Source organism: Neovison vison, chromosome 6 (assembly GCF_020171115.1).
Source record: "Neovison vison isolate M4711 chromosome 6, ASM_NN_V1, whole genome shotgun sequence".
NCBI lineage: Eukaryota > Metazoa > Chordata > Mammalia > Carnivora > Mustelidae > Neogale > Neogale vison.
This window is the reverse complement of record NC_058096.1, coordinates 139,187,523-139,203,676: the sequence shown is the minus strand read 5'-3', so window position 1 is coordinate 139,203,676 and position 16,154 is coordinate 139,187,523.

Here is a 16,154-nt window from a genome sequence, read left to right as displayed (position 1 = left end):
CCCTGCCTCCGCCAATGCTGCCACATCCTGGAGCAAGATGTCATCTGACTGCCCGTTCCTCCAGGAGCTGTTTCTGCGAGTACAGGGCCGGGCCCCTGCTGGTATGCCCACTTCTGCCATATGGGCTGGTGGCCAAGGAGCTGCTGTCCCCTTCGGTCCAGAGGCACAGGACAGGCCTGCCTTCTGCCCAGACACTTTCCTCAGAGTGGAGCAGGCGCGTCTGCCCTAGTCGTCCGCTCTTGTCTCCTTAGCAGCCAGGATTCATTCTCTCCGCACAGGGAGAGGGGGACACTTGTCTTGCCACAGGCCCGCTGTTCCTGCTTGGGCAGGCTCTACTCTACACGACCGTGTCCCGACAGCAAGGCCAATGGCTCCTTCTCTTCATTCCCGAGCAGTGTGCTGCACTTTCCCATGACATGTCCTCGGGAGCGCAGTGACAGACGTGTCCCTTTCCTTAAGCCCCTTTCCACAGGCGCAAGCACGTTTCTCCCTCAGAGAGAGGGGATGCCCGGTCAAAGATCATTTCGCTCCATGAGGGTATATTACAACGTGCAGTGGAGAATAGCTCAGGCAAGCAGCAGCAGCATCCCACAGACCTGGCTTGAGTTCCCAAAGAATGCTGTGCTTTCCAGAGGGGATGCCCCAGAAAAAGAGGATTTCGCTCTATGCGGGTTTTCATACAACGTACTGTGGAGACTAGCACAGCCAAGCTGTAGGAGCATCCCACAGACCTGACTCTGAGTTTCCAAGGAAAGCTGTGCTTTCCCAGAGGAGATGCCCCGGAAAAGGGGATTTCGCACTATGCGGGTTTTATACAAGGAGCTGTGGAGAGTAGCACAGGCAAGCATTAGCAGCATCCCACAGACCCGACTCTGAGACTCCAAGGAAAGCTGTGCTTTCCCAGAGGGGATGCCCTGAAAAGAGGATTTCGCTCTATGGGGGTTTTATACAAGGAGCTGTGGAGACTAGCTCAGGCAAGCAGCAGCAGCATCCCACAGACCCGACTCTGAGTTCCCAAAGAATGCAGTGCTTTCCCAGATCGGATACCTGGGCATCGAGGTTTTCATTCTATGCGGATTTCTCCCACCATGCTCCGAAAGCTAGCCTAAAAGACAAGCAGCACCAGCAGCCCACAGAACCGACTCTGATTGCCCAGCGACTGCTGTGCTTTCACAGAGGTTTTCAGCATGGCGCGAACCGCACTTCGCTGCTGCTTCCTCAGCAAGGCTGTGGGCGTTTGCTCTGTCGCGTCAGGGAAGAATAGCTGCTGAGAGCTGGTGCCTCTTGGGCCTTGCTTTCCCGGGCTACATGTTCGTGCCCTGGGTTCACCCTGCCAAGACGAACGAAGCAGACACAGCCTCGACCCTTCGGCAGCGTGCATGGCCTAGCATGGCACTCTGTTCCATGCCATCTCCGGGCGTGGGCAAGGCCTGCCTTTTAGCTCTGGCATTCAGGTGGACAGGGCACTAGGCCAGTGCCTTTACGAGCCGAGAGGAGACGTGACAGGATCACAGCACACCGCCCACGCCCTGCGATGGGTAGTCATGGATAACTGTCCTCCTTCTCCGGGACACCCCCTGCCTCCGCCAATGCTGCCACATCCTGGAGCAAGATGACATCTGACTGCCCGTTCCACCAGGAGCTGTTTCTGCGAGTTCAGGGCCGGGAGCCTGCTGGTATGCCCACGTCTGCCCTATGGACAGGTGGCCAAGGAGCTGCTCTCCTCTTGGGCCCAGAGACACAGGACAGGCCTGCCTTCTGCCCAGACTCTTTCCTCAGAGTGGAGCAGGCGGGTTTGCCCTAGTCATCCGCTCGTGTCTCCTTAGCAGCCAGGCTTCATTCTCTCCGCACAGGGAGAGGCAGAAACTTGTCTTGCCACAAGCCCACTGTTCCTGCCAGGGCAGGCTCTCCTGCTTCAAGACAGTTTCCAGACAACAAGGCCAATGGCCCCTTCTCTTCATCCCAGAGAGTTTGCTGCACTTTCCCATGATATGCTCCTCGAGAGCCCAGTGACAGACGTGTCCCTTTCCTTAAGCCTCTTTGGACAGGTGCAAGCACGATTCTCCCTCAGACAGCGGGTTTACAGGGTCATAATCATTTCGCTCCATGAGGGTTTATCACAACGTGCTGTGAGGACTAGCTCAGTAAAGCATTAGCAGCATCCCACAGACCCGACTCTGAGTTTCCAAAGAAAGCTGTGCTTTCCCAGACGGGTTGCCCCGGAAAAAGAGGATTTCGCTCTATGCGGGATTTATACATGGAGCTGTGGAGACTAGCTCAGGCAAGCATTTGCAGCATCCAAGAGAAGAGACTCTGAGTTTCCATGAAAGCTGGGCTTTCACAGTGGGGATGCCCCGGGAAAGATGATTTCGCTCTATGCGGGTTCTATACAAGGAGCTGTGGAGACTAGCTCAGGCAAGCAGCAGCAGCATCCCACAGACCCGACTCTGAGTTCACAAAGAATGCTGTGTTTTGCCAGAAGGAAAGCCTGGGCAAAGAGGCTTTTGCTTTATGTGGGTTTCTCCCACCGTTCTACAAATACTAGGATAAGGCAAGCAGCACCAGCAGCCCACAGAACCGACTCTGATTCCGAGAGACTGCTGTGTTTTCCCAGAGGTTTTCACCATGGCGCGAACCGCACATGGCTGCTCCTTCCTCAGCAAGGCTGTGGGCGTTCGCTCTGTCGCGTCAGGAGAGAATAGCTGCGGGAGAGCTGGTGCCTTCTGGGCCTTGTTTCCTGGGCTTCATGTGCGCGCCCTGGGTTCACCCTGCCATGCTGAACTAAGCAGACATAGCCTCGACCCTTCGGCAGAGTGCGTGGCCTAGGATGGCACTCTGCTCCAATGCCATCTCCGGGCGTGGTCAAGGCCTGCCCTTTTGCTCTGGCGTTCAGTTGGACAGGGCACTAGGCCAGTGCCTTCCCCAGCGAGAGGTGACATGACATGTTCACAGCACACCATACACGCCCTGTGATGGGGAGTAATAGGTAACTGTCCTGCTTCACCGAGTCACACCCTGCCTCCGCCAATGCTGCCACATCCTGGAGCAAGATGTCATCTGACTGCCCGTTCCTCCAGGAGCTGTTTCTGCGAGTACAGGGCCGGGCCCCTGCTGGTATGCCCACTTCTGCCATATGGGCTGGTGGCCAAGGAGCTGCTGTCCCCTTCGGTCCAGAGGCACAGGACAGGCCTGCCTTCTGCCCAGACACTTTCCTCAGAGTGGAGCAGGCGCGTCTGCCCTAGTCGTCCGCTCTTGTCTCCTTAGCAGCCAGGATTCATTCTCTCCGCACAGGGAGAGGGGGACACTTGTCTTGCCACAGGCCCGCTGTTCCTGCTTGGGCAGGCTCTACTCTACACGACCGTGTCCCGACAGCAAGGCCAATGGCTCCTTCTCTTCATTCCCGAGCAGTGTGCTGCACTTTCCCATGACATGTCCTCGGGAGCGCAGTGACAGACGTGTCCCTTTCCTTAAGCCCCTTTCCACAGGCGCAAGCACGTTTCTCCCTCAGAGAGAGGGGATGCCCGGTCAAAGATCATTTCGCTCCATGAGGGTATATTACAACGTGCAGTGGAGAATAGCTCAGGCAAGCAGCAGCAGCATCCCACAGACCTGGCTTGAGTTCCCAAAGAATGCTGTGCTTTCCAGAGGGGATGCCCCAGAAAAAGAGGATTTCGCTCTATGCGGGTTTTCATACAACGTACTGTGGAGACTAGCACAGCCAAGCTGTAGGAGCATCCCACAGACCTGACTCTGAGTTTCCAAGGAAAGCTGTGCTTTCCCAGAGGAGATGCCCCGGAAAAGGGGATTTCGCACTATGCGGGTTTTATACAAGGAGCTGTGGAGAGTAGCACAGGCAAGCATTAGCAGCATCCCACAGACCCGACTCTGAGACTCCAAGGAAAGCTGTGCTTTCCCAGAGGGGATGCCCTGAAAAGAGGATTTCGCTCTATGGGGGTTTTATACAAGGAGCTGTGGAGACTAGCTCAGGCAAGCAGCAGCAGCATCCCACAGACCCGACTCTGAGTTCCCAAAGAATGCAGTGCTTTCCCAGATCGGATACCTGGGCATCGAGGTTTTCATTCTATGCGGATTTCTCCCACCATGCTCCGAAAGCTAGCCTAAAAGACAAGCAGCACCAGCAGCCCACAGAACCGACTCTGATTGCCCAGCGACTGCTGTGCTTTCACAGAGGTTTTCAGCATGGCGCGAACCGCACTTCGCTGCTGCTTCCTCAGCAAGGCTGTGGGCGTTTGCTCTGTCGCGTCAGGGAAGAATAGCTGCTGAGAGCTGGTGCCTCTTGGGCCTTGCTTTCCCGGGCTACATGTTCGTGCCCTGGGTTCACCCTGCCAAGACGAACGAAGCAGACACAGCCTCGACCCTTCGGCAGCGTGCATGGCCTAGCATGGCACTCTGTTCCATGCCATCTCCGGGCGTGGGCAAGGCCTGCCTTTTAGCTCTGGCATTCAGGTGGACAGGGCACTAGGCCAGTGCCTTTACGAGCCGAGAGGAGACGTGACAGGATCACAGCACACCGCCCACGCCCTGCGATGGGTAGTCATGGATAACTGTCCTCCTTCTCCGGGACACCCCCTGCCTCCGCCAATGCTGCCACATCCTGGAGCAAGATGACATCTGACTGCCCGTTCCACCAGGAGCTGTTTCTGCGAGTTCAGGGCCGGGAGCCTGCTGGTATGCCCACGTCTGCCCTATGGACAGGTGGCCAAGGAGCTGCTCTCCTCTTGGGCCCAGAGACACAGGACAGGCCTGCCTTCTGCCCAGACTCTTTCCTCAGAGTGGAGCAGGCGGGTTTGCCCTAGTCATCCGCTCGTGTCTCCTTAGCAGCCAGGCTTCATTCTCTCCGCACAGGGAGAGGCAGAAACTTGTCTTGCCACAAGCCCACTGTTCCTGCCAGGGCAGGCTCTCCTGCTTCAAGACAGTTTCCAGACAACAAGGCCAATGGCCCCTTCTCTTCATCCCAGAGAGTTTGCTGCACTTTCCCATGATATGCTCCTCGAGAGCCCAGTGACAGACGTGTCCCTTTCCTTAAGCCTCTTTGGACAGGTGCAAGCACGATTCTCCCTCAGACAGCGGGTTTACAGGGTCATAATCATTTCGCTCCATGAGGGTTTATCACAACGTGCTGTGAGGACTAGCTCAGTAAAGCATTAGCAGCATCCCACAGACCCGACTCTGAGTTTCCAAAGAAAGCTGTGCTTTCCCAGACGGGTTGCCCCGGAAAAAGAGGATTTCGCTCTATGCGGGATTTATACATGGAGCTGTGGAGACTAGCTCAGGCAAGCAGCAGCAGCATCCAAGAGAAGAGACTCTGAGTTTCCATGAAAGCTGGGCTTTCACAGTGGGGATGCCCCGGGAAAGATGATTTCGCTCTATGCGGGTTCTATACAAGGAGCTGTGGAGACTAGCTCAGGCAAGCAGCAGCAGCAGCATCCCACAGACCCGACTCTGAGTTCACAAAGAATGCTGTGTTTTGCCAGAAGGAAAGCCTGGGCAAAGAGGCTTTTGCTTTATGTGGGTTTCTCCCATCGTTCTACAAATACTAGGATAAGGCAAGCAGCACCAGCAGCCCACAGAACCGACTCTGATTCCGAGAGACTGCTGTGTTTTCCCAGAGGTTTTCACCATGGCGCGAACCGCACATGGCTGCTCCTTCCTCAGCAAGGCTGTGGGCGTTCGCTCTGTCGCGTCAGGAGAGAATAGCTGCGGGAGAGCTGGTGCCTTCTGGGCCTTGTTTCCTGGGCTTCATGTGCGCGCCCTGGGTTCACCCTGCCATGCTGAACTAAGCAGACATAGCCTCGACCCTTCGGCAGAGTGCGTGGCCTAGGATGGCACTCTGCTCCAATGCCATCTCCGGGCGTGGTCAAGGCCTGCCCTTTTGCTCTGGCGTTCAGTTGGACAGGGCACTAGGCCAGTGCCTTCCCCAGCGAGAGGTGACATGACATGTTCACAGCACACCATACACGCCCTGTGATGGGGAGTAATAGGTAACTGTCCTGCTTCACCGAGTCACACCCTGCCTCCGCCAATGCTGCCACATCCTGGAGCAAGATGTCATCTGACTGCCCGTTCCTCCAGGAGCTGTTTCTGCGAGTACAGGGCCGGGCCCCTGCTGGTATGCCCACTTCTGCCATATGGGCTGGTGGCCAAGGAGCTGCTGTCCCCTTCGGTCCAGAGGCACAGGACAGGCCTGCCTTCTGCCCAGACACTTTCCTCAGAGTGGAGCAGGCGCGTCTGCCCTAGTCGTCCGCTCTTGTCTCCTTAGCAGCCAGGATTCATTCTCTCCGCACAGGGAGAGGGGGACACTTGTCTTGCCACAGGCCCGCTGTTCCTGCTTGGGCAGGCTCTACTCTACACGACCGTGTCCCGACAGCAAGGCCAATGGCTCCTTCTCTTCATTCCCGAGCAGTGTGCTGCACTTTCCCATGACATGTCCTCGGGAGCGCAGTGACAGACGTGTCCCTTTCCTTAAGCCCCTTTCCACAGGCGCAAGCACGTTTCTCCCTCAGAGAGAGGGGATGCCCGGTCAAAGATCATTTCGCTCCATGAGGGTATATTACAACGTGCAGTGGAGAATAGCTCAGGCAAGCAGCAGCAGCATCCCACAGACCTGGCTTGAGTTCCCAAAGAATGCTGTGCTTTCCAGAGGGGATGCCCCAGAAAAAGAGGATTTCGCTCTATGCGGGTTTTCATACAACGTACTGTGGAGACTAGCACAGCCAAGCTGTAGGAGCATCCCACAGACCTGACTCTGAGTTTCCAAGGAAAGCTGTGCTTTCCCAGAGGAGATGCCCCGGAAAAGGGGATTTCGCACTATGCGGGTTTTATACAAGGAGCTGTGGAGAGTAGCACAGGCAAGCATTAGCAGCATCCCACAGACCCGACTCTGAGACTCCAAGGAAAGCTGTGCTTTCCCAGAGGGGATGCCCTGAAAAGAGGATTTCGCTCTATGGGGGTTTTATACAAGGAGCTGTGGAGACTAGCTCAGGCAAGCAGCAGCAGCATCCCACAGACCCGACTCTGAGTTCCCAAAGAATGCAGTGCTTTCCCAGATCGGATACCTGGGCATCGAGGTTTTCATTCTATGCGGATTTCTCCCACCATGCTCCGAAAGCTAGCCTAAAAGACAAGCAGCACCAGCAGCCCACAGAACCGACTCTGATTGCCCAGCGACTGCTGTGCTTTCACAGAGGTTTTCAGCATGGCGCGAACCGCACTTCGCTGCTGCTTCCTCAGCAAGGCTGTGGGCGTTTGCTCTGTCGCGTCAGGGAAGAATAGCTGCTGAGAGCTGGTGCCTCTTGGGCCTTGCTTTCCCGGGCTACATGTTCGTGCCCTGGGTTCACCCTGCCAAGACGAACGAAGCAGACACAGCCTCGACCCTTCGGCAGCGTGCATGGCCTAGCATGGCACTCTGTTCCATGCCATCTCCGGGCGTGGGCAAGGCCTGCCTTTTAGCTCTGGCATTCAGGTGGACAGGGCACTAGGCCAGTGCCTTTACGAGCCGAGAGGAGACGTGACAGGATCACAGCACACCGCCCACGCCCTGCGATGGGTAGTCATGGATAACTGTCCTCCTTCTCCGGGACACCCCCTGCCTCCGCCAATGCTGCCACATCCTGGAGCAAGATGACATCTGACTGCCCGTTCCACCAGGAGCTGTTTCTGCGAGTTCAGGGCCGGGAGCCTGCTGGTATGCCCACGTCTGCCCTATGGACAGGTGGCCAAGGAGCTGCTCTCCTCTTGGGCCCAGAGACACAGGACAGGCCTGCCTTCTGCCCAGACTCTTTCCTCAGAGTGGAGCAGGCGGGTTTGCCCTAGTCATCCGCTCGTGTCTCCTTAGCAGCCAGGCTTCATTCTCTCCGCACAGGGAGAGGCAGAAACTTGTCTTGCCACAAGCCCACTGTTCCTGCCAGGGCAGGCTCTCCTGCTTCAAGACAGTTTCCAGACAACAAGGCCAATGGCCCCTTCTCTTCATCCCAGAGAGTTTGCTGCACTTTCCCATGATATGCTCCTCGAGAGCCCAGTGACAGACGTGTCCCTTTCCTTAAGCCTCTTTGGACAGGTGCAAGCACGATTCTCCCTCAGACAGCGGGTTTACAGGGTCATAATCATTTCGCTCCATGAGGGTTTATCACAACGTGCTGTGAGGACTAGCTCAGTAAAGCATTAGCAGCATCCCACAGACCCGACTCTGAGTTTCCAAAGAAAGCTGTGCTTTCCCAGACGGGTTGCCCCGGAAAAAGAGGATTTCGCTCTATGCGGGATTTATACATGGAGCTGTGGAGACTAGCTCAGGCAAGCATTTGCAGCATCCAAGAGAAGAGACTCTGAGTTTCCATGAAAGCTGGGCTTTCACAGTGGGGATGCCCCGGGAAAGATGATTTCGCTCTATGCGGGTTCTATACAAGGAGCTGTGGAGACTAGCTCAGGCAAGCAGCAGCAGCATCCCACAGACCCGACTCTGAGTTCACAAAGAATGCTGTGTTTTGCCAGAAGGAAAGCCTGGGCAAAGAGGCTTTTGCTTTATGTGGGTTTCTCCCACCGTTCTACAAATACTAGGATAAGGCAAGCAGCACCAGCAGCCCACAGAACCGACTCTGATTCCGAGAGACTGCTGTGTTTTCCCAGAGGTTTTCACCATGGCGCGAACCGCACATGGCTGCTCCTTCCTCAGCAAGGCTGTGGGCGTTCGCTCTGTCGCGTCAGGAGAGAATAGCTGCGGGAGAGCTGGTGCCTTCTGGGCCTTGTTTCCTGGGCTTCATGTGCGCGCCCTGGGTTCACCCTGCCATGCTGAACTAAGCAGACATAGCCTCGACCCTTCAGCAGAGTGCGTGGCCTAGGATGGCACTCTGCTCCAATGCCATCTCCGGGCGTGGTCAAGGCCTGCCCTTTTGCTCTGGCGTTCAGTTGGACAGGGCACTAGGCCAGTGCCTTCCCCAGCGAGAGGTGACATGACATGTTCACAGCACACCATACACGCCCTGTGATGGGGAGTAATAGGTAACTGTCCTGCTTCACCGAGTCACACCCTGCCTCCGCCAATGCTGCCACATCCTGGAGCAAGATGTCATCTGACTGCCCGTTCCTCCAGGAGCTGTTTCTGCGAGTACAGGGCCGGGCCCCTGCTGGTATGCCCACTTCTGCCATATGGGCTGGTGGCCAAGGAGCTGCTGTCCCCTTCGGTCCAGAGGCACAGGACAGGCCTGCCTTCTGCCCAGACACTTTCCTCAGAGTGGAGCAGGCGCGTCTGCCCTAGTCGTCCGCTCTTGTCTCCTTAGCAGCCAGGATTCATTCTCTCCGCACAGGGAGAGGGGGACACTTGTCTTGCCACAGGCCCGCTGTTCCTGCTTGGGCAGGCTCTACTCTACACGACCGTGTCCCGACAGCAAGGCCAATGGCTCCTTCTCTTCATTCCCGAGCAGTGTGCTGCACTTTCCCATGACATGTCCTCGGGAGCGCAGTGACAGACGTGTCCCTTTCCTTAAGCCCCTTTCCACAGGCGCAAGCACGTTTCTCCCTCAGAGAGAGGGGATGCCCGGTCAAAGATCATTTCGCTCCATGAGGGTATATTACAACGTGCAGTGGAGAATAGCTCAGGCAAGCAGCAGCAGCATCCCACAGACCTGGCTTGAGTTCCCAAAGAATGCTGTGCTTTCCAGAGGGGATGCCCCAGAAAAAGAGGATTTCGCTCTATGCGGGTTTTCATACAACGTACTGTGGAGACTAGCACAGCCAAGCTGTAGGAGCATCCCACAGACCTGACTCTGAGTTTCCAAGGAAAGCTGTGCTTTCCCAGAGGAGATGCCCCGGAAAAGGGGATTTCGCACTATGCGGGTTTTATACAAGGAGCTGTGGAGAGTAGCACAGGCAAGCATTAGCAGCATCCCACAGACCCGACTCTGAGACTCCAAGGAAAGCTGTGCTTTCCCAGAGGGGATGCCCTGAAAAGAGGATTTCGCTCTATGGGGGTTTTATACAAGGAGCTGTGGAGACTAGCTCAGGCAAGCAGCAGCAGCATCCCACAGACCCGACTCTGAGTTCCCAAAGAATGCAGTGCTTTCCCAGATCGGATACCTGGGCATCGAGGTTTTCATTCTATGCGGATTTCTCCCACCATGCTCCGAAAGCTAGCCTAAAAGACAAGCAGCACCAGCAGCCCACAGAACCGACTCTGATTGCCCAGCGACTGCTGTGCTTTCACAGAGGTTTTCAGCATGGCGCGAACCGCACTTCGCTGCTGCTTCCTCAGCAAGGCTGTGGGCGTTTGCTCTGTCGCGTCAGGGAAGAATAGCTGCTGAGAGCTGGTGCCTCTTGGGCCTTGCTTTCCCGGGCTACATGTTCGTGCCCTGGGTTCACCCTGCCAAGACGAACGAAGCAGACACAGCCTCGACCCTTCGGCAGCGTGCATGGCCTAGCATGGCACTCTGTTCCATGCCATCTCCGGGCGTGGGCAAGGCCTGCCTTTTAGCTCTGGCATTCAGGTGGACAGGGCACTAGGCCAGTGCCTTTACGAGCCGAGAGGAGACGTGACAGGATCACAGCACACCGCCCACGCCCTGCGATGGGTAGTCATGGATAACTGTCCTCCTTCTCCGGGACACCCCCTGCCTCCGCCAATGCTGCCACATCCTGGAGCAAGATGACATCTGACTGCCCGTTCCACCAGGAGCTGTTTCTGCGAGTTCAGGGCCGGGAGCCTGCTGGTATGCCCACGTCTGTCCTATGGACAGGTGACCAAGGAGCTGCTCTCCTCTTGGGCCCAGAGACACAGGACAGGCCTGCCTTCTGCCCAGACTCTTTCCTCAGAGTGGAGCAGGCGGGTTTGCCCTAGTCGTCCGCTCGTGTCTCCTTAGCAGCCAGGCTTCATTCTCTCCGCACAGGGAGAGGCAGAAACTTGTCTTGCCACAAGCCCACTGTTCCTGCCAGGGCAGGCTCTCCTGCTTCAAGACAGTTTCCAGACAACAAGGCCAATGGCCCCTTCTCTTCATCCCAGAGAGTTTGCTGCACTTTCACATGATATGCTCCTCGAGAGCCAGTGACAGACGTGTCCCTTTCCTTAAGCCTCTTTGGACAGATGCAAGCACGATTCTCCCTCAGACAGCGGGTTTACAGGGTCATAATCATTTCGCTCCATGAGGGTTTATTACAACGTGCTGTGAGGACTAGCTCAGTAAAGCATTAGCAGCATCCCACAGACCCGACTCTGAGTTTCCAAAGAAAGCTGTGCTTTCCCAGACGGGTTGCCCCGGAAAAAGAGGATTTCGCTCTATGCGGGATTTATACATGGAGCTGTGGAGACTAGCTCAGGCAAGCAGCAGCAGCATCCAAGAGAAGAGACTCTGAGTTTCCATGAAAGCTGGGCTTTCACAGTGGGGATGCCCCGGGAAAGATGATTTCGCTCTATGCGGGTTCTATACAAGGAGCTGTGGAGACTAGCTCAGGCAAGCAGCAGCAGCAGCATCCCACAGACCCGACTCTGAGTTCACAAAGAATGCTGTGTTTTGCCAGAAGGAAAGCCTGGGCAAAGAGGCTTTTGCTTTATGTGGGTTTCTCCCATCGTTCTACAAATACTAGGATAAGGCAAGCAGCACCAGCAGCCCACAGAACCGACTCTGATTCCGAGAGACTGCTGTGTTTTCCCAGAGGTTTTCACCATGGCGCGAACCGCACATGGCTGCTCCTTCCTCAGCAAGGCTGTGGGCGTTCGCTCTGTCGCGTCAGGAGAGAATAGCTGCGGGAGAGCTGGTGCCTTCTGGGCCTTGTTTCCTGGGCTTCATGTGCGCGCCCTGGGTTCACCCTGCCATGCTGAACTAAGCAGACATAGCCTCGACCCTTCGGCAGAGTGCGTGGCCTAGGATGGCACTCTGCTCCAATGCCATCTCCGGGCGTGGTCAAGGCCTGCCCTTTTGCTCTGGCGTTCAGTTGGACAGGGCACTAGGCCAGTGCCTTCCCCAGCGAGAGGTGACATGACATGTTCACAGCACACCATACACGCCCTGTGATGGGGAGTAATAGGTAACTGTCCTGCTTCACCGAGTCACACCCTGCCTCCGCCAATGCTGCCACATCCTGGAGCAAGATGTCATCTGACTGCCCGTTCCTCCAGGAGCTGTTTCTGCGAGTACAGGGCCGGGCCCCTGCTGGTATGCCCACTTCTGCCATATGGGCTGGTGGCCAAGGAGCTGCTGTCCCCTTCGGTCCAGAGGCACAGGACAGGCCTGCCTTCTGCCCAGACACTTTCCTCAGAGTGGAGCAGGCGCGTCTGCCCTAGTCGTCCGCTCTTGTCTCCTTAGCAGCCAGGATTCATTCTCTCCGCACAGGGAGAGGGGGACACTTGTCTTGCCACAGGCCCGCTGTTCCTGCTTGGGCAGGCTCTACTCTACACGACCGTGTCCCGACAGCAAGGCCAATGGCTCCTTCTCTTCATTCCCGAGCAGTGTGCTGCACTTTCCCATGACATGTCCTCGGGAGCGCAGTGACAGACGTGTCCCTTTCCTTAAGCCCCTTTCCACAGGCGCAAGCACGTTTCTCCCTCAGAGAGAGGGGATGCCCGGTCAAAGATCATTTCGCTCCATGAGGGTATATTACAACGTGCAGTGGAGAATAGCTCAGGCAAGCAGCAGCAGCATCCCACAGACCTGGCTTGAGTTCCCAAAGAATGCTGTGCTTTCCAGAGGGGATGCCCCAGAAAAAGAGGATTTCGCTCTATGCGGGTTTTCATACAACGTACTGTGGAGACTAGCACAGCCAAGCTGTAGGAGCATCCCACAGACCTGACTCTGAGTTTCCAAGGAAAGCTGTGCTTTCCCAGAGGAGATGCCCCGGAAAAGGGGATTTCGCACTATGCGGGTTTTATACAAGGAGCTGTGGAGAGTAGCACAGGCAAGCATTAGCAGCATCCCACAGACCCGACTCTGAGACTCCAAGGAAAGCTGTGCTTTCCCAGAGGGGATGCCCTGAAAAGAGGATTTCGCTCTATGGGGGTTTTATACAAGGAGCTGTGGAGACTAGCTCAGGCAAGCAGCAGCAGCATCCCACAGACCCGACTCTGAGTTCCCAAAGAATGCAGTGCTTTCCCAGATCGGATACCTGGGCATCGAGGTTTTCATTCTATGCGGATTTCTCCCACCATGCTCCGAAAGCTAGCCTAAAAGACAAGCAGCACCAGCAGCCCACAGAACCGACTCTGATTGCCCAGCGACTGCTGTGCTTTCACAGAGGTTTTCAGCATGGCGCGAACCGCACTTCGCTGCTGCTTCCTCAGCAAGGCTGTGGGCGTTTGCTCTGTCGCGTCAGGGAAGAATAGCTGCTGAGAGCTGGTGCCTCTTGGGCCTTGCTTTCCCGGGCTACATGTTCGTGCCCTGGGTTCACCCTGCCAAGACGAACGAAGCAGACACAGCCTCGACCCTTCGGCAGCGTGCATGGCCTAGCATGGCACTCTGTTCCATGCCATCTCCGGGCGTGGGCAAGGCCTGCCTTTTAGCTCTGGCATTCAGGTGGACAGGGCACTAGGCCAGTGCCTTTACGAGCCGAGAGGAGACGTGACAGGATCACAGCACACCGCCCACGCCCTGCGATGGGTAGTCATGGATAACTGTCCTCCTTCTCCGGGACACCCCCTGCCTCCGCCAATGCTGCCACATCCTGGAGCAAGATGACATCTGACTGCCCGTTCCACCAGGAGCTGTTTCTGCGAGTTCAGGGCCGGGAGCCTGCTGGTATGCCCACGTCTGTCCTATGGACAGGTGACCAAGGAGCTGCTCTCCTCTTGGGCCCAGAGACACAGGACAGGCCTGCCTTCTGCCCAGACTCTTTCCTCAGAGTGGAGCAGGCGGGTTTGCCCTAGTCGTCCGCTCGTGTCTCCTTAGCAGCCAGGCTTCATTCTCTCCGCACAGGGAGAGGCAGAAACTTGTCTTGCCACAAGCCCACTGTTCCTGCCAGGGCAGGCTCTCCTGCTTCAAGACAGTTTCCAGACAACAAGGCCAATGGCCCCTTCTCTTCATCCCAGAGAGTTTGCTGCACTTTCACATGATATGCTCCTCGAGAGCCCAGTGACAGACGTGTCCCTTTCCTTAAGCCTCTTTGGACAGATGCAAGCACGATTCTCCCTCAGACAGCGGGTTTACAGGGTCATAATCATTTCGCTCCATGAGGGTTTATTACAACGTGCTGTGAGGACTAGCTCAGTAAAGCATTAGCAGCATCCCACAGACCCGACTCTGAGTTTCCAAAGAAAGCTGTGCTTTCCCAGACGGGTTGCCCCGGAAAAAGAGGATTTCGCTCTATGCGGGATTTATACATGGAGCTGTGGAGACTAGCTCAGGCAAGCAGCAGCAGCATCCAAGAGAAGAGACTCTGAGTTTCCATGAAAGCTGGGCTTTCACAGTGGGGATGCCCCGGGAAAGATGATTTCGCTCTATGCGGGTTCTATACAAGGAGCTGTGGAGACTAGCTCAGGCAAGCAGCAGCAGCAGCATCCCACAGACCCGACTCTGAGTTCACAAAGAATGCTGTGTTTTGCCAGAAGGAAAGCCTGGGCAAAGAGGCTTTTGCTTTATGTGGGTTTCTCCCATCGTTCTACAAATACTAGGATAAGGCAAGCAGCACCAGCAGCCCACAGAACCGACTCTGATTCCGAGAGACTGCTGTGTTTTCCCAGAGGTTTTCACCATGGCGCGAACCGCACATGGCTGCTCCTTCCTCAGCAAGGCTGTGGGCGTTCGCTCTGTCGCGTCAGGAGAGAATAGCTGCGGGAGAGCTGGTGCCTTCTGGGCCTTGTTTCCTGGGCTTCATGTGCGCGCCCTGGGTTCACCCTGCCATGCTGAACTAAGCAGACATAGCCTCGACCCTTCGGCAGAGTGCGTGGCCTAGGATGGCACTCTGCTCCAATGCCATCTCCGGGCGTGGTCAAGGCCTGCCCTTTTGCTCTGGCGTTCAGTTGGACAGGGCACTAGGCCAGTGCCTTCCCCAGCGAGAGGTGACATGACATGTTCACAGCACACCATACACGCCCTGTGATGGGGAGTAATAGGTAACTGTCCTGCTTCACCGAGTCACACCCTGCCTCCGCCAATGCTGCCACATCCTGGAGCAAGATGTCATCTGACTGCCCGTTCCTCCAGGAGCTGTTTCTGCGAGTACAGGGCCGGGCCCCTGCTGGTATGCCCACTTCTGCCATATGGGCTGGTGGCCAAGGAGCTGCTGTCCCCTTCGGTCCAGAGGCACAGGACAGGCCTGCCTTCTGCCCAGACACTTTCCTCAGAGTGGAGCAGGCGCGTCTGCCCTAGTCGTCCGCTCTTGTCTCCTTAGCAGCCAGGATTCATTCTCTCCACACAGGGAGAGGGGGACACTTGTCTTGCCACAGGCCCGCTGTTCCTGCTTGGGCAGGCTCTACTCTACACGACCGTGTCCCGACAGCAAGGCCAATGGCTCCTTCTCTTCATTCCCGAGCAGTGTGCTGCACTTTCCCATGACATGTCCTCGGGAGCGCAGTGACAGACGTGTCCCTTTCCTTAAGCCCCTTTCCACAGGCGCAAGCACGTTTCTCCCTCAGAGAGAGGGGATGCCCGGTCAAAGATCATTTCGCTCCATGAGGGTATATTACAACGTGCAGTGGAGAATAGCTCAGGCAAGCAGCAGCAGCATCCCACAGACCTGGCTTGAGTTCCCAAAGAATGCTGTGCTTTCCAGAGGGGATGCCCCAGAAAAAGAGGATTTCGCTCTATGCGGGTTTTCATACAACGTACTGTGGAGACTAGCACAGCCAAGCTGTAGGAGCATCCCACAGACCTGACTCTGAGTTTCCAAGGAAAGCTGTGCTTTCCCAGAGGAGATGCCCCGGAAAAGGGGATTTCGCACTATGCGGGTTTTATACAAGGAGCTGTGGAGAGTAGCTCAGGCAAGCAGCAGCAGCATCCCACAGACCCGACTCTGAGTTCCCAAAGAATGCAGTGCTTTCCCAGATCGGATACCTGGGCATCGAGGTTTTCATTCTATGCGGATTTCTCCCACCATGCTCCGAAAGCTAGCCTAAAAGACAAGCAGCACCAGCAGCCCACAGAACCGACTCTGATTGCCCAGCGACTGCTGTGCTTTCACAGAGGTTTTCAGCATGGCGCGAACCGCACTTCGCTGCTGCT